We start from the raw sequence: 19,668 nt of genomic DNA, 5'->3' as shown, positions 1-19,668 counted from the left end.
AAAGTGGATCATAATGGTAGTTACCTGACAGGATGTTGGAGGGTTAGATGCGGGCAAAGCTCTGGTGTTCTTTTTGTGTATTGAGACAGCTGTTTGACTGAAAATTATACCCCCTCAAATTCTTATGTTGAAGCCCCCATGTGACTGTAATGAAGATAGGACCTTAAGGCGGTAATTAGGTTTCAATGAGGTTAGAAAGATGGGGATGGAATCTATAGGCCTGACATCTTCTAAGAAGAGGGAGAAACCCTGGAGTTGTTCTTCTACCTTGGGAGGACATGGTGAGAAGGCCTCTTGCTGTGGTTCCATGTGCTTGTCTTGTAATAATGCACCGAGCTATAGAGGAAGTTATGTTTCGTATTCTTTTCTCCATATGTATTTTCCATAAAGATGTAAGTAATGAAAGGAACAAATTAGATAATAAAAGCATAGTCTATAAAATAGTCTAAATATAGAGGAGCTGAAGATAGTGCATCTCAAGGGTATAAGGCAACTGCATTCTTTTCAGAAATAATTAGCAATATTGTATCTTTGTGTAATGTCTGTGGTCTTGTCTGTGACGGGTCCAGGTTCGGGTTGTGAGTCCAGGACCCACAGGTGAACAAGGCTCCAAAGGGTAGGAGAAAAGAGGGTGGGGCTGCCACTCTGGAGCACGGCGAGGTGGGTAGCTGGGATCCAGAGGCCTGGCAGTGTGGTCTGTAGATAGATGTCCTAGCTGGTGGGTTAGAGCTGTCAAACTGGCAGCAGACTGGCAGTGAGTGTCCAAGCAGGCAGGTGGTCAGTGCAGGGAGGACTTATAGCCAGTAGTTCTGACTACGTTATGGCAATAAGACTCAGGACTGGCCTCTATCTCATGAGAGAAATTGGAGGAAATGAAGAAATCCTTACAGGGCAAGAAATCAGGCAGCCACTCAGTTCTTGAAAATAGGTTACAATGTGGAGGTTTGGTCATAAGAGTCTCAGAATCTTTACTATTTTGAGACTACAGGTGGGAGTGAAGTATTTATAGCCATACAGCTTGGAGGATAAGAGAAGGAACCAGGCTGGGATACAATTTATAGTGCCTAGGAAAAAATAATAGAGACATAAAATGTTAGTTAGCAGAAGGGACCTTAAAACTCATCTAATTCAACTCTTTCATGGGGCACTGTTAATTGCATCTTATAAGCTAACCCATCTGATCCATGTAATTTCTACATTAAGTAATATTATTTTTTATGTTACAGATGGATCAGAGAAGCTAAGACACTTCCTCTGTGTGAAACATCACAGTCAGTGTTTTTGCTCAGGTATGTGCTATTTGAAAGCCTGTGCTCTTTTATTTTTTTGTTCATTAATTAGCAAGTCATGGCAGAGTTGGATCTAAAACTCAGCTTTCTTGGCTTGTAGGTTTATTTCACTACTGAAACAACAGCAATGATTGTAATGTTATTTACATGGATTGATTGAAAAGGAGGGGATCTACAAGTTCAATACCTCTCCTGTCTCACTTGAGCTAAAAACATGGCTTGACTGATAATTTCACCGGAAACATTAGGTTCCTTTGTTCAAAGGTTGTTAAAAATCTGATTTGTGCCTGACGTGACTTCAAACACCAAAGGATGGGTGAACAGATCAAATGGTATCTTTGGTTTTCAATCAAATTTTTCCATGTACAGTCTTAGTTCAGGAAAACCAGAGCAGGCTAAAGTTAAAAAAAAAAAATCAGGAAAGAAAGTCAAATAGGAAACTTGTAGCCCACTGTTCTGAAGCTCTTTTTGGCAGGAGGTGAGCTGATGGAGTAGGGAGAGGCTAATGACACCCTTGCAGCCTACTATCAGAGACCGATTAGCTTGCGGTGGGAGAGGTGAAGACAATGGAAGCACACTGCTGGGATAGAGGACGAAAAATTTCCAAAGCTGCCAGAAAAGCTAAATAATTATAGAGAGTCACCTGAAATTTAGCCAGAAACACGGCATGGACAAGCCACTTAACACCTTTATTCATCCTGTCTGAATTGCAGATAAAAAGCTCTTTATCCACTTACCTTATGGAGACATAAGAATCCATGTAATTTCTGTTGTAAGATTCTTCCAACTCCTTTACAAAGAACCCTATCTAAAGACAATGTATTGTTATTACCATTTCTTTCTGCTTGGTGTCTGGGGAGGTTTGGAAAGATGCTACAAATGGCTCAGGTGAATCATGGATAAGGTGGTCCCCACCCTCTGAGAGCTTATAGTCTGTGGCTGGCTGACCGAGTTTCCCCCAGCACATACATGTAGCAATGCAAATGAACACACATCCGTATGTAAGTGATGAACAGAGAAGATGTCGTTATACTGTGTTGGTCCCCTTCCCGTGATCAGATGAGTCTTATTATAACTATGTGTTGTGTTCTGTGCTTCACCCCTCCTCTCCTTGTGCATTTTGAAGTTTTTGACTAGAATTTCTACATCCAAGACCCTTTTCTAATCTTGAATTTTCCTTGATCTTGTCAACCTTCCTGCTCTCTCCTTTCTTGAATTATTACTGCAGTTATCTATAGAATATGATATTGATGTTAATTATTTTATGGTTATTTCATATGTCCTCTCTCTCTGATTCAGTTTTCAGCCCTTATAGGAACCTTACTTTATGCATTAACTTTTGGTGTCCTATTTGTGCCAAACACAGGAAATACTGACCAAGGATCCAACTCCTCCTCCCATCTCTCTCCCTCCCTCCTGATATTGACTGATCATGATGAAAAGTGAAATTTTTTTTAATCATGGAGGCTTTCTTTTCCTCTGTGATGCCAAATATTCAAATGCTGTTAAGCATCTGGAAGTTGGGAAATCTTTTTTGGTATTTTATTGAATATCATGCATACTGTTCATTTCAATCCAGGTTTGGGGCAAGTATCACAAAGTACCTCAGGGGTTGGAAACGTGTGGCTCTCTCAGTGCAGATTTCATTTTCTCATATACTGAAAGATACTTACATAGACAAAAGTATGACTATGGCATGAAAAAGACTTTACATTTAACCAAAGAGTTATTGAAGGAGGTAATGGGAAAATGTTGGTCAAGGGACGCAAAGTTTCATTTACACAGGATGTTGGTTATCAAAACAATGTTGCATATCACAAATGTACATGGTTATTTTATTTGTAACTTATATATTAATAAAGCTGGAAAGAAAAAAAGAGAACTATTGATACCCAGGAGAGGTAGAGACAAAATGAGATGATAAAGACCCATCTAGGTTTTCACTTATCACATGGAAATGTGGGCCCTGCTTTGGCAGATGTTTCAAGCTTTCAAGAAAACCCAGAAATTTATGTTTTTAATATGCAATTACCATCTCCTTAATATTGTTTATGAATCAAAAATCTTTTGAAATATCCTGTAAGACAAATTAAACATGCCTGTGAGTCAAACTCTGTTTCTGGTTCCAGTCTGTAGTCTGGAGGTGGAATGCTAACAAGAAGTTTTGGATTTTCATGTGCACACAGTGGGGCAATCATGACCTGTCTTAACAGGAATGATAAAACCTCATCAGTAGTCCAAAAAAGTTTCCTGGCCACCACCAGATAGAGAGGGTCATTTCTAAGAGGGCAGGGGCATGGCAAAACAGTGGGAAGTTCATTGCCATGTTCTCAGGGAGGCATGATGGACTTTGTCCTGTGCAGGTGACACTGAACTACAGATTGGAGTTAATAGCACAAGGAAAGGGAAGAATTAAGGATGTCACATAGATTTGGAGCCGCAGCAAGTTGGGATGGGACTAAGATGGTGAAGTGGGGAAGGAACAAGTTTCAGGAGGAATTTTAGGCACTGTCTTCCTCTAATTTCTTACATTGAAATAGTTCACTCACTCATTATTTCTTTTCAAATTGGCAGCATTTTGGGGGACTGCAAATTGGTGCAGCCAGTATGGAAAGCAGTATGGAGTTTTCTTGAAAAGCTGGGAATGGAACTACCATTTGACCCAGCTATCCCACTCCTCAGTTTATACCCAAAGGACGTAAAAACAGCATACTACAGGGACACAGCCACATCAATGTTTATAGCAGCACAATTCACAATAGCTAAATTGTGGAACCAATCTAGATGCCCTTCAGATGATAAATGGATAAAGAAAATGTGATAAATATACACAGTGGAATATTACTTAGCACTAAAAGGGAATTAAAAGCATGTCATTTGCAGGTAAATGGAGGGAGTTGAAGAATATAATGCTAAGTGAATTAAGCCAATCCCCCCAAACCAAATGTTTTCTCTGATATAAGAGGATGATTCATAGTGGGGATGGAGGGGAGCATGGGAGGAATAGAGGAACTTTAGATGGGGCAAAGGGGAGGGAAGGGAAGGGAGGAGGCACAGGGGTAGAAAAGACAGTAGAATGAGATGCGCATCATTACCCTAAATACATGTATGAAGACGTGATTGGTGTGACTCTACTTTGTGTACAACCAGAGACATGAAAACTTGTGCTCTATATGTGTAATATGAATTAAAAGTTACATTCTGCTGTCATATACAACAAATTAGAATAATTAAATTTAAAAAAAAGAAAGAAAAAAAAAGAAATAGGTTATCTGAGGCTCAAGAACATTCAGAAATGTACAGAGATCACAAAATTCTGAAAATAGGCCATGATTTATCTGTTTATTTTTCTTGCAATAAATAAGGAAGATTTTATGAATCCATTGATTGGTTTCTATTTTGTAGCCTCCTTTAATTTTCAATTTAATATAATCCAAAAAGTACAGGTATAACTCTAAAATCTTATTTCTCATGCATATAATATGTTTTAGCCCCAAACACATCAGACAATTAAAGAGATTGTGTAAATAATGACTTGCCATTGATTACTTTAAAAGCACTTCTGAATTAAGTTCATTGAAGAATTAAAAAAAATTGACAGCATTCTGTCATTTTAATTTTTAGATTAGATTGTCATTTTTAGTTTTTAGTAGTTTCCCTCAATAGTATATTTTTTGCTTCCTTTTTGATTCAACTTTGTTTTGTAGACTATTTTTAAATATCTAGCAAGTTCTGTCTTTGTCATTGTCTTTAATTGCATTGTGGTTAGAAAATGAAGTCTTTCCAAATTTTGCTTTTATCCATTGATTGATATTTGTATTTAGTATAAAATTGGTTCTTTTGATGAAAGTACTATTTCTCTAAACCTCACTTTACCTAAGAAATTCCTATCAGAGTTTCGATCTTGCCCAGATCTACCTCACTGAAGAATCATCATTCTCTTTAAAAGGATGATTAATTTGCTATGTTTTTGAAAATATACTGAACACAAAATTAATCTTAGGAGAACGTTACCTTGTGCCACTTTTTACATATGAATTTTCAAGTGAATTTAGGTAAAAATTTGCTGTAGAGCCACTTAACTTAGCTCAGACTGTGACAAAAGCTGATTTCATTTTGGACTTGGTCCAAGGGAGTTTGACTGCTTCCAAGGGATTTAAGCAGCCAAGGCTAGTGTGACAGTCTCCAGGATTTTCTCAGGACACGGTCCTCTTCTCAGCCCTTGTCCAACCTGCTGCTCTTTCCAACCTAGATGCTCCCCTCAGTGTTTGCTTCCTGGTTCCCTCAGCTCTTCTCATCACCTCCTTTCACAAACCCTGATTTCTGTGAGTTCTTTGATGGCATCTGTGAAGTACTGAATTTTATGCACATGGATTTCTTGGTACTTTCCTTTTGGGTTAAATATTCCACAGTGGCGTGGCCATGTATAGTCTTGTGACCTTCCCTTTTACTGGGTCTTTGAATCTTCCTTTTCTTTTAGGTACTGATCAAGCACAGAAAATTCTTGTCCAACTCCTAGTTTTTCATTATATTCACATAATTTTCTTTTTTTCTTTTTTTTTTTTAGTTTTCTTTTCTCCTTTTGTTCCTATGTGACACTACTTGGGAAAAAAAGAGGTGTTTATATTTCATAAGCATAGATAAATTTTTTTACTCATTATAAGAAGACATTCAGTAGTAAATCTGTTTGTTCCATCTTATTTCAGAATTCAACTTACACATTATAATATTCTTTTTGTGAATAGTCAACTTTCAGTTGGAAATATTAAAAAGAGGCTAATGAAGCACACTGGTAGCCTAAAGCTCATGTAGGATGAGATCCTGTCTCACAGCAGGTTCTGAAATTTCACCCAAGTCAAGGTTGTGCTAAGGGGTGAGGCAAGGTCAAGAATCCTGTTCAAATTCTCTCCCGGCTGTTAGCCAATATGTCTAGTGTACCTTGAAATCAGTTACTAAGTAGGCTTGAATGCATTACTATAGGAAAAAATTTATATGAGATTTAAGTGCAAGCTCAGGAGGAGAGAGGCCTAGGCTAGCTTACTCCGTCTTCTCTGGTCCCACTTAGTTTCAGCATGCTTCTGAAAGAAGCAATCAGCAGTGGTTTATGATGCTCGGGTGTTTCTATGATGTGTGCTCACTGAAAATCATTGATGTTTCTGCTTTAACTAGATTTAGCTACTTTGGTTTGAAAGCTCTGTGCTGCCTGAAATCCCATTTTACTAAACCTGCCAGTGAGTAAAACTACCGAGTCCTTCAGGAAAATTCCATTGCACAGTTAGAAGAAGCTGTTAATTACAGCGACAATCAGCTCTAAAGCTCTACCTTAAAGGTACAGGAATTCTGTCTACTCCAGCTGGTCTTTATATCCAGCCCATGTGGTGCCATTCAAGAAGCATCGTGTGGCTTAGCGTCTTTTGATGTGCTTCCTGGGATCCTGTGATTACTGTGTCCCTGGAAAATGCTTTGAGAGCATGGCCATGAATCTTTCAGGCATCTTGTCCCTTTTCCATTTCTGAGATTCTAGGCCTCAGAGCCCCATCTTCCTCCCCCTTTAGTAAAACAGCTAGTTCTTGAAAAATAAACCAGCCCCCTCCTCGATTATTTGTATAACTTGTCCCTTTGAACAGAAAATGTTACCTTGGGAACTGAGACAAATTGTAGGCTTATGGATTATGAAGATTTTTTTTTACCTTAATGAAAATTTAATTTGTTATGAATGGTTCATCATAACATATGCCAAGAAGATCGTGCCAGAAATAACAATCTGAAGGAACACACGGGATCTAACGCTTCCATACTTTTCCAAGAGTAAGAGAGATCATTGAAACAACACATGTCAGATGCTATTACTGTCATATTGTTGAGGCCATCTGTTAAAAACCAAGATCAGGACCTGCTGCATTCATTGAATTTGCAGTTCTGGAAAGGACAGTGTCACATAAAATTAAGTTGATTCTGTTAAGAGGAGTGTACCTGAGGGATTAATTTTTTTTTTCTAAAAGATCAGCCCAAGTTATTTGTGTAGAAATCCACGTAAACACAGCAGCCTTTGAAAAAGAGTACTCAAATTTGCATTGCCATGCTAGTTTCTCTGTTTTTGAAACACAAAATTATAATAAAAATTTGTATATTTAGATAGATATTTGAATGTATGTATGTCAAGGTACAGAATATGGATAGATATATATATATACCTGATAAAGTTGCCACTTAGAATGCTTAGTTGCTATCAGAATAAATCAAGGATGACCACAAAAGAATATCTGATAGTTCATAAATAAAAAACGTACAGTTTCCTTTGATATTCTGATGAGGCTTGAAAAGTGGAATTGAAGAGTGGTTTCTAATGAGATGCTTGCCCAGTTTTCAGGCACTCTTGCTTTTACACTGAAATATCAAGCTGGTTTCATTAAACAATGACTACATGGGCCTTCCAGCTTCCTGAAATGTTTCTTTATGTACTATTTCAAGTGTTCCTGCTAACATTCCATTTGTATATAGTCTATGCTTTTTTCACATTCTCTCCCAGTACACCTTCCCTGCACACAAATAACAAAAGAGTGAGACTTCTCTTTCTCGTTTTCTATTTTTTAATTCTGATCAGGCTTTGTTGTTGTGTTCCTTAGTAAAAGCATATTTACCTAATGCACTGATTCTTAACCAGTGGCTGAATGTAGTTAGTTAAGTCCTGAAGAATCTTTCCATCTGAGTTTCCTAATCTATAAAATATTTGGAGTAGGTTTAATGATCACCAATATTCTCTCCATTTCCAAAAGTCTAGGATTCTAGGGAAGGGAAAGCCTGTGTATTTCTGAAAAGCAATATAAGATGGTCTGTTTTAATTTTATCTCAGCAGATGTTGTAGAGTTAATGATATATAGCGAAATTGTCAAGAAAATCTGAAGCTTAGAAAAATGTTTGACATAAATCTTTACCCATGAAGACAAAGGTCTACTCTCAGAATATATTTCCACCAAGAGTCCTTTTATCTCATTCTATGTTTTACTACAGTTTCATCTGTCTGTCCATCCATCCATGCAGTTTCTTTTTTAAAATTATTTTTTATTCTAATTTGTTATATATGACAGCAAAATGCATTACAATTCATATTATACATACAGAGCACAATTTTTCATTTCTCTGGTTGTATACAAAGTAGAGTCACACCAGTCATGTCTTCATATATGTACTCAGGGTAATGATGTTCATCTCATTCCACTGTCTTTCCTACCCCCATGTCTTCTCCCTTCAACTCCCTCCCCTTTGTTCTATCTAGAGTTCATCTATTCCTCCCATGCTCTCCCCTCCCCCGCTAACTCTGTTATGAATCAGCATCCTTATATCAGAGAAAACATTCTGCATTTGGTTTTTGGGGATTGGCTTACTTCAGTTAGCATTATATTCTTCAACTCCCCCCATTTACCTGCAAATGACATGCTTTTATTCCCTTTTAGTACTGAGTAATATTCCACTGTATCTATATACACCACATTTCTTTTATCCATTTATCAACTGAAGGGCATCTAGGTTGGTTCCACAATTTAGCTATCATGCTATAGACATTGATGTGGCTGTGTTCCTGTAGTGTGCTGTTTTTAAGTCCTTTGCATATAGACTGAGGAGTGGGATAGCTGCGTCAAATGGTGTTTCCATTCCCAGTTTTCCAAGGAATCTCCATGCAGTTTCTTAACGGTATTAATCACTTGGTGCATACAGCTCACTTCTCACTTTTTGTGTGTGAGTCAAAGCTGTTTGCATGGTATAAATCTAGGCATTTGTTCCAGTATTCCCACATATAACAACTGGGTATTTGGGGAAAGGAGGCAAGGTGAGGACTCAGATGAAATGGACGTAGACTCAGATATTTGAAACCATAGTGCATCACCAAAGCAGTAGAGTGGTTGTGGGGCTGGGGGAAGGAGGCTGTTTTAGCCAGCTTTTTCCCTGCTATGACTGAAAGAACCCAACCAGAACAATTGTAGAGGAGGAAGAGTTTATTTAAGAGTTCATGGTTTCAGAGGTCTCATTCCTTGTAGGGTGTCTCTATTCCTCAGGGCTCGAGGTGAGGAAGAACATCATGGTGGAAGAATGTAGCAGAGGGAAGCAGCTCACATAATGATGAGAGAGAGAGAGAGAGAGAGAGAGAGAGAGAGAGAGAGAGAGAGAGAGAGAGAGAATCCACTCTCTAGATACAAAATATATACCCCCAAACCACTCTCCCAATTCCCACTTCCTCCAGCCACACCCCACCTGCCTTCAGTTACCACTAAGTTAATACTTATCAGAGGATTAATCACTGATTGGGTTAAGACTCTCACAATCAGTTCTCCTCTGAACCTTCTTGCATTGTTTCACACGTGAGCTTTTGGGGGACACCTCACATCCAAATCATAAGAGAGGATTACTTTAAGGGTTTTGCTTTGAGTTTTATTGCTGGAATCCTGCCATCACTCTCTAGGACTTAAAAAAGAAGGAACACAGGCACTAAGAACTAATTTTACTTTATTTATTTAATTAATTTATTTTTGTAGAACTGGGGAGTGAATTCAGGGCGCTCTACCACTGAACTTCAATCTCAGTATTTTTAATCTTTTTTATTTATTTTTTAATAAAGACAAGGTTTTGCTACATTGCCCAGGCTAGCTTCAAAATTTATGATTCTCCTGTCTTAGCTTCCTGAGTCACTGGGATTATAAGCAGGGACCACTATATCTGGCCAAAAAGTAATTTTAAGTAGAAAATATTATCTGAATAGTTGACTGATGGTCCTGCCTCATAAATGCTGGAGCACAAGACTTAGGTTTGGAAGCCTAAACAGCTCTCACCTGATAGATAATCTTCAAGGTAAACCAAATCTGACTCACCTAACTGTACGTAAATTGAAATTAGGGTGTCTAATTTCACTTCAGCAATCCTGACCTTGTGAAATGGGTCCAGATTCTGCCTTGGACTGACTAACCTTCTGTAGCATCCATTTCCTAGTAGGACTGAGGAATGGTGTGTGTGTGTGTGTGTGTGTGTGTGTGTGTGTGTGTGTGTGTGTACAGAGAGTGCTCAGGTGGTAAGGGAGTGTGGATGGTATTGACAGCATAGGCAGGAGTCCTGCATGTGGGCCAAGCATGGTCGATTGCTTACCTTCTCCGTTCTAGCTATAATTCTCAGGGAATTCGTTGCCTTCCATTCCAGATTGTGTTTAGAGTATAGCTTAATGAGATGACACTTATTTACATTGGGGGGATCAGAATGCTCTATGCTTCAAGCTTTGTATTTCTAGTAACAAGGAATTTTCTTTATGTACTTGATTGAAATTTCCTTTGAACTTTTAAAATTGCAATAGCATTGTAATCTACTGGTTCATTATAACTCTTCATAACCCACTGGAAAACTGTGATTTTATGTATATATAAATAAAATCTATCTATCTATCTATAAATAAATAGCACATATATATAATTTGATTCAATTAAATAAAATGATCTACTATATACAGGGATCTGTAGAGTTTACAAAATAAAGTTTCTTATTTTTAAGAAACTTTCAGTTGGTTTAAAAATGTTAATACCGTACTTATTGATTCTAAGATACAATTAAAAAAATTTTTTTAGTTATACATGGACACAATATCTTTATTTTGTTTATTTATGTGGTGCTGAGGATTGAACCCAGTGTCTCACACATGTGAGGCAAGTTCTCTGCCACTGAGCCACAACCTCAGCCCCTAAGATACAAATTTTTAACATCCCTAAAATTGGAATTCTTCTTACAACTGATGGCATGGTATAGTTTGATTGGTAGCATTTAACATTTCTTAATATATATATATATATATATATATATATATTCACACACACATACACACACACATACATACACATACAATTTTGTCTTACAGTTAATGTCTTCAGATTCAATGAGATATGGTAGCACCAGCAATTTGGGCAATTTTACCTGCCATTCCACTTGACAAGCATATCTTGTGAGTGATTACAGGTTAGGAAATACGAATCTACAGTTCTGTCAGTTGATCTCAGTGCCAGTTCCCACATGTCTCTCATTGTATAAGTTATCTTACCAGCTGAAAGTGATTCTAGGATTTAAAGATATATCATTGTCTTAGAACATACTTCCTGCATGCAGGAGATGAAATAGAAAACTCTTACAATAGTGGAGAGAACACTAGGAATTCTAAATGAACTGAAAGATAATGTGAAGGACTTTAGCTCTTCCCTTTCTAAGAGATTTTCAAATGTAGATTTGACTATGTGTGATTTTTTCCAGTCCATCATAAGATCAGATAAGATGTACCTTCACTTTAAAGAATGAGACAGGAGGAGTGAGAAGGGAAATCGCATGGAAATGGAAGGTGATCCTCAGGGTTATACAAAATTACATATAAGAGGAAAGGAGGGGTAAAACAAGATAATACAAGTGGAAGAAATGATTTATAGTAGAGGGGGTAGAGAGAGAAAAGGGGAAGGGAGGGGAAGGGAGGGGAGGGGGGATAGTAGAGAATAGGATAGACAGCAGGATACATCAGTCACTAGAACGGCAATATGTAAATCAATGGAAGGGTAACTGATGTGATACAGCAATCTGTATACGGGGTAAAATTGGGAGTTCATAACCCACTTGAATCAAACTGTGAAATATGATATATTAAGAACTATGTAATGTTTTGAACGACCAACAATAAAAAAAAAGAATGAGACAGGATACGGCAGGTTCAACATTGACATGAAGACTGTAAGAGGTTCAGCTCACCTCCATACAAATACCTATTATGAACAAAGTGCGTACCCAGTCTGGGAGGGTGTAATAGGGAAAGGCCAAGAGATACCATTATGACTTTTGAAAAGACTTTGTTGTTATATAATACAGCAATATATATACAAATATCCAAATGAGCAAATTTTAAATTATTGATATTATGAAGTGATTTAATAATAATGGTTCATATAGGTAGTAGTTAATATTCATTTAGAACAGCGTCTGGGATATTATAAGGGCTATGTGAAAGTGTTTGTTGAAAGGAAAACACAAACAAAGGAAGGAAGGACAAACTATAGTATAATATCAAATGAGACAAGTGACCTAAGGATTATACCAAAACTAGGGAATACGGGGAATTTTTGAGCCAATTCTGTAAGGAATAAATAGTAGGATTCTTTGAAGAGGTAGAAGAGAAAGCATTCCTGATCAAAAGAGTTAGAAGAAAAGTCTGTGTACATGTGTACATTAGGTTGTCTTATTCCACTAGAGCATATTTATTTGCTGCAGGGAGGAGGCAAAGGAGAGATAAAGGTTAATGACCTAGGAGACAGATGGGATCAGTGATGGAGTGTGACTAGGGAAGAGGTAAGAGGTGATGGAATCTAGAACACAGTGAAGGGATCATTCTTAGACAAAAGACATGACATCTATTCCTCTGGAGCAGGAAGAAAGGAAGAAATAGAGATAAATGCAAATGAATTAATCTGCAGGGCCAGAGTTTGGAGGTAGAGGGATTTTTTTTTTTTTGTATGATGGCTTCTATTTTCTCTTTGAAATAGGGAAGAGCTAAGGTTTTCTGATGATCTGGATGGGGATGGAGCACGTAGTGGCGATGGTGAGTGGTGAGTATTCATTAGAGCCATGAAAGCGTGGAATAACTGCTCAGGGAGAGAAAACTGAACAAAGACAAGAAGAAAAAAAATATCCGCTTGGAAACACTGGGGTCCTTTTGAGACTGGGAAGCCTAACGGGCGGCAGTGGGTATAGTTCTGTGACTCCCTTAGCCATCCTTTTCAGCTGAGAGGTAGGAGAGAAGAGGTTGGCTGCAGGATGGCTGCACAGTTGAGGGTGTCCAAAGAAAAGACCCTGGAAGGGTCCGAAGGTGGAGGGACTGAGAGAGTGAGCCATACAAAAGTCCAGGGGGTTGAGTTTTTAGGACAAAGTGTTTGCATCTTAGAACCTATGAATGGAAGTGGCTTAGATAATCATCCACATTGATAAAAAAAATTAACTCAGCTTCTTAGTCCTCAAGGGATCTTGAGAAGTGACCTGGAGGTCAACATAGGATGATAACAGAGAAGGCTAGAAGGAGTTACCGAGAATCCAATGTACCTCGAAGAAGAAAAGGCACATTTAAACAAAGTGAGAGCAGAAAGAATGAAGAATTATCTGCAGGAAACAGTGGGAAAATGGGCAGTGATATCCAAATATTTGAGCCCTACTCAAGTAACAGGCTGTCAGCAAATGAACATTTGAGAAGTGTATAAAGAAGGCCATTATTTTCAGGGAAGATGTTGCCTTGAAGATTAGGGAGGTATTAGTTTAGCACTCTGGATTGGAATATGAATTACAGAATCGTAAAACTGAGTCAAACTCAGTTAACAGAGCTATGTGACCTTGAACAGCATAAATCTTTTGTGTCTACTTTTCGGAGTCCTCTGGTCCGTAAGATGGAAGTAATAACAGAACCTGGCCACCGTATGGATTATACACTACACTAGTTTTCTCCTGCTTCATATATCTTTAATCCTTGGTTCCTTCACTGGTTCTTTCTCCCTGTTGGGATCTTAATATTGAAGGGTTTTAGGGCTCAGATTTTATCTTGCTTCCTTTCACCCCCTCTTTCCTTCTTCCTGCTATTCCTTTCCTTTGTCTTACTTTTTCTCCCATCAACCAGCCACATGGTTTTAAGTACCACCCATTTGCTAATGACTTCTACATTTCTCTCCAACACAGACCTTTCTCCCAAACTTCAGACCCATATATCCCGTGCCTATTAGACCTCTCCATTTGGATGGCTATTAAGATATCTCCAACTCAGCATGTCCAAAAATGAAGATTTGATTTTCCCCCAAATCTGCTTTGTCCATAGCCCACCCATGTCAGTGATGGCAACTTTATTCGGGTGCCAAGGCCAAAACTTTTGAAGTCACCTTGTTCTCTCAGAGAACATACCCATTTGGCTCTGCCTAAAAAGAATGCCCTGAATCCAGCTACTTTTGTGGATACCATTTTGATTTGAGTTCACCCTCTACCTTGGTTCCGGAATTTCCCTCTCCAATTTTAGTCTGCCTTGAGTTAGTCAAAGAAATCTCTAAAACTCCCAAGTCAGATCATATCATTTTAATGTGGATTTCATTTCTCTTAAAAAAACTAATGAAGTCCTTACAAAGGCTCTAGGCAATCCATATTCTCTTTACTTTTCTGGCCTCATCTCCTTTTGAGGTCTTCCTGTTTCAGCCTGCCAAAGGCTGTTGAGCTTTCTTATTCCTTGAATGGATCACTTACACTCTTGCTCTGGGGCATTGTGCTAACCATGTTCTCTACCTAGAATGCTCTTCCTTCATATTTTCTTGTTGAACTTCCTTCCCTTGGAACCTTTTTAAAATCTTACCTTCTGAATGAAGCCTGTCCTGATCACCCATTTAACAAGGCAGTATGTATCAGCTGTCTTTCCCTCCCCCTGCCAGGCACTCCTAATCTCTTCTCCCTGCTTTCTTTGGCACTACTACCTCCTTACATACTATAAAATTCACTAATTTGTTCAGTTTATTCTGTATCTTCCATGCAATGGACACTCATGTGAGCAGGTATATCTATTTGCTTTCTTCACTGAGGTGCACTAAGAACCTAGTATGGTGTGTGGCAAGGGTGGGTACTCAATAAATATGTGTTAGGGGAAGAAAACAATAAATAAATAAATGGATGACTAAAGAGCACTGTTTATATGCAGGTTATTATGCTAAGTATTCCATTAATGTTACTGATGTCATTGCTATTAATTTTTAGTTGGAGAAAATGAAGAATATACCCTGGGAAGGTCTGAAAAAAAAATAAAAAAGAGGATATGAAAGAAAACTTTTAGGTTGACATAGACTGGCGAGAGGATTATGACCTTAAAATAAACCCTAGCAGTCTACTGGTTTCTTTGTAAGAGTTCTCTAGAAGAAGGTACCCTAGAGAGAATAGTTAGGAAATAATTTACCCAGGGATAATTATTGCTAACAGGAATGAGTCTTTTCCCACCCTGACTCACTCAACGGAGACTACTTTTAAGTAATTATCTTGGTTAAGTTTTATTAATCTTTTGGCACTGAACAAAATGGTGCACTTTATTGGAGAACACTGTTCACCACTGAGGTTTTAAAGCTCTTGGGGGAGCATTTGAATGGGAATAGAATTTGATAGCAGGATTGATTTAGGAGTACTTGTTCACATTTCCCTTACTGTTTCTTTTCTTTCTTTCTTTTAAAAAAATACATCTTGAATGTTTGGGAAATTAGTGACTTTAAGAGAGAATTGAAAAATTTTAGTTCAGAGAACATGGGGTTTTTCTGATAACTCTGAGTGCGTTTTTATGTGTTTTGAATTTTGATGCTTCATGTTCTCATACTGCCCATTGCTTTATTGAAATGGCTTAATTGCTTTGTTAGACTGGAGAATTTTATGGTAGACCTAGGGATATTAGGTAGATTTTTAAAAATTAAGTTAACATTTATATTACTAACATAGCTCATATTCATCATAGACAATGTTAAAAATGCAAAAAAAGGTACAAAGAAGAAAAAAAATTAGCCCTTATACTATCGCCAGAGATAATTACTATTAGCCTCTTGGTATATAGTGAATATTTTACCTAGAATTATTTCAAAAATTGAATATATTTCCCTTGGAACTTATTAGGCATCAAAACTATCTCACAGTCCACAGGGCAGTGAATTCTTAACTCGGTTTTCATATGGATACCTCTGAGAATCTAATAAACGCTGTAGATTCCCTTCCCCCCAATTCCCATACGGTCATACACAAAAATTGTGTGTTTATTATCAGGAGTGTTATGAACAGTCTTAATCCTATAATGGCATATAGATTCTAGGTTAAACTCCTTCATATAAAGCACAAGCTCCCTTTTCAAAAATTTGAAATCTGATAATTATTAAAAATTAAATGGTATTCCTACAATGCATGAATTTTTCAAGGGTAACTATGGTGAATATCTGTTTGTCTTCTCAGTAACCATTTTATACCTTTCTGGTAACACTGCCTACTCTTATTGTTGGATATGTGAGGGTGGGCATGTGATCCAGGTGACACCAAGAAGAATATCTGACCTCAGAATGAATACTTAAAGAGTGACTTAAAATTAAACAGAGACTGACCTTTTTTTTTTTTTTCAAATTGTGTAAGAATTTACGCATCTGAATGAATCATTTCTTTTCCTCTGAATTCACCTTGGGAGGTTTCATTTCAATTATGATTATGTCCATGGTCCAAAATATTTTGAGTTCCCCTTCCAGAATTTCTTTTAAAGGAAGTTTATGATCCCTATAAGAAATTTACATTTTCAGAAACCCCCACCAAATGACTTAAATAAAAAAGGAACTTATTGACCCTCATAACTGGAAAGCATGGGGGTAACTCAGTTTTCAAACAGGTGGACAGAGAAACTCAAACAGTGTAACCAGGAGCTAGTGTTTCTCTCCTTGACTCTGCGACCTCTTTCCTTTTTGTTAGCTTCATTCTCAGGTTCTTCCTGTATGGTGGAAAAAATGACTTCCCTAAAGTCCCTCAGGAACAGGTAGCAGAGTTCTGTGACAGGCTGCATGCAAACATAAAACCATCTCTGAGGGGAAGGGAACTCAGTTGTTTTTTTTGGTTAGTTCTGAGGCATAGGCTTCCTCGTGGAGTCTTAATTCTACCATCATGTATGGAACCCGGAGTGGAGAAGAGAAAAACAGGGGACTATAGTTAGAAGAAGATCTGTTTATCTTTTCAGTAACCATTTTACCTTTCTTCTGGTAACACTGCCCACTCTTATTGTTGGATATGTGAGGGTGGGATTGCGACTCTAGGGTAAATATGAATCTTTTAAAGTCAAAACATATTCATGATTCAAAATACCCATTTCCTTCACCATTCGTGACACCAGATAACCTTTGATGATAACAAAGATAATAATTTAACACAACCAGAGGTAGTCAAAAATGTGTTTCAGGTTGTAATGTCCATTTCAAGGGAGGTAGATATAAGACGATACCACATAATTGCAGTGGTTATCTTCTTAATTTAAGTGAAATAGAAGAAATGAGGAGTAAGTTATAAAATAGCATATAAGCTAGTATTTAGTTTTAGCCTATGTTCTTAAAGGACATCTCTTTGAAAAGAGATTAAGAAATTCTCAAGAGGGAGTCTAAGACATTGAATTTTAAGCAAAATGCCAACCTAGTGAGTTTTAAATTTGGAAAAATATTCTAAAATATGAATTTTTGTGAGTTTTCCTGCAGACTCAAAAAATGTTTATGCAATCAGTGTTCTGGCTACAGTAGTCTATGGGATTAAACTTATGTTTCATGGAATTAATCTGTCTTTCATTTGGTATATTTGTCTGTTGATCTAGCAGTTTCTGAGAACAGAATGTGCAACAATTTAGGTCTTGAGTATTTCATACAGGCTGACTTGGTTAAAGATTTGGTTGCCATTCTGTGGCACTATTGGGAGGTGGTGGAACCTTTTAAAGGTGGAGCCTAGTGGAACAAAGTTAGGTCATTGGGGCTGTGCCCTTGGAGGGATGATGAGATCTTGGTCACTTTTTGTCTTCTTTGCTTCCCAGCTGCCATGAGGTAAGCAGCTTTGCTCCACAACATATTTCCTGCCATAATGTTTTGCCTCACTGCAGCCCAAAGGCAATGGGGCCAAGTCAAAAGAAGCCTTTCTGCCTTTTAAGTTGAGTGTTTCCTGTAACTTGTCACAGTAACGGGAAGCTGACACAATGTGCTAAAACCTTTGCCTAAAGGTACTGATTTATGTATTTGTCTCCTATTTTTACTCACTTAAAAATACATTTCAAGGCTACATATATACATGTACTCATAATTCTATCTGCGTTATACTATATAATTTTTGGAGGGGTGTCCTGGAGATTGAACTCAGGGGCACTTTACCACTGAATTACATCCCAAGCCCTTTTTATTTTTATTTTGAGACAGGGTCTTACTAAGTTGTTTAGAGCCTCACTAAGTTGCTGAGACTGGCCTCAAACTTGCAATCTTTCTGCCTTAGCCTCATGAGTTGCTGGGATTAAAGGTGTGTGTCACCACACCTGGCTTATATTCCTTTTAATATATGATGTTGCTCTTTCCCATAAGACATTTTTTCACCTCTCGTTCTGTAACTTGAGTTTGTTTTAGTTCTTATTTTACTGATATATATTTTTTCCATCCCATTATCATCAACATTTCTATATACTTTCTTTACTTGCTTTCTTTACCCCTATAATCTTTATCTGGGGATTCTTTGTCTTTTGATTTATGAGTTTGATCCATTTATATTCATGGTACTTTTATTAAGATTTGTATCTATAATACTGTGTTCTTGGTTTCTATTTACTATTGTTCCTTTTCATTCATTTATTTATTCTTTTATGCACCCTATTTGGAAGATGAAAAAATTTTCTTCCACTTTGGAAGCTGTATATTCTTATATATATTCTTCTATTTATTCTTGTGGTATACTCCCAACTTAGTAGATTTATATTAGTACTTATTTTTCACAACAAAACAGTGAAAAAATTTACTGACAATTATATATATATATATATATATATATATATATATATATATATACACACACACAGACACACACACACATATATATATATATATATATAATTATATATCTTTTACTGATATATATCAGTATACTTTTTTACTGAAAGTGAAAAGAACCTTAGCATATTTTAGCTTCTTTTACTTCTCTCTGGTATCTTCCCTCAATCCTCATTATTATATTATGATTATTTAGAATTTTTTCTTAGGTTTCTATGGGTATACTTTTATAGTTATTGCTTATTACATAACAATAAATTGAATTTTTTGCCTCTTCTTATTTTCCACACTTCCTTATTTCCTCCTGGATTCATACTTTGTTGTGTTGCAGTATATCTCTTTAAGATGTCTTTCAAAGAGAGCATCTGTATGATAATTTGTTTGACCTCATAAACTTGTCTTGTTTTGTAATTTGTTTATTTGTTTTTTGGTAATGGTCTGCTTTTATTCTTTTCTCTTTCTATTTTGTATACCTACTAGAGGTTTCTTCTTTGTGATTATCATAAGACTTACATAAAATATCTTATTACAGCCACATGTGGTGGACCATACCTGTAATTCCAGTGCTCAGGAGGCTGAGGCAGGAGGATCACAAGTTCAAAGCTAGCCTCAATAGCTTAGCAAGACCTAAGCAACTTAGTGAGACCTTGTTTCCAAATAAAAAATTAAAAAAGGACTGGGGATGTAGCTTAGTGTTTAAGTGCCCCTGGGTTCAATCCCTGATAAGAAAATTCTTATTATAAAAGCATCATGTTAAACTGGTAACACCTTATTTTATACAGAAA

At 37.1% G+C, this 19,668-nt stretch overlaps 1 protein-coding gene across 1 annotated transcript in view; it reads left to right on the top strand.

The window, feature by feature from the left end:
• The window catches only part of Tph2 (tryptophan hydroxylase 2), a 232,927-nt gene that overhangs the window by 138,995 nt on the left and 74,264 nt on the right, over positions 1–19,668 (top strand). Inside the window, exon 11 of the transcript XR_013440445.1 lies at positions 1,227–1,289. The gene's annotated coding sequence lies outside the window, so the exon portion shown is untranslated. The remainder of the gene's footprint in view (positions 1–1,226; positions 1,290–19,668) is intronic.

The sequence above is a fragment of the Ictidomys tridecemlineatus genome, chromosome 6, assembly GCF_052094955.1.
Source record: "Ictidomys tridecemlineatus isolate mIctTri1 chromosome 6, mIctTri1.hap1, whole genome shotgun sequence".
NCBI lineage: Eukaryota > Metazoa > Chordata > Mammalia > Rodentia > Sciuridae > Ictidomys > Ictidomys tridecemlineatus.
The sequence above is the reverse complement of the archived record's forward strand: the minus strand, read 5'-3'. Positions and strand labels throughout refer to the sequence as shown.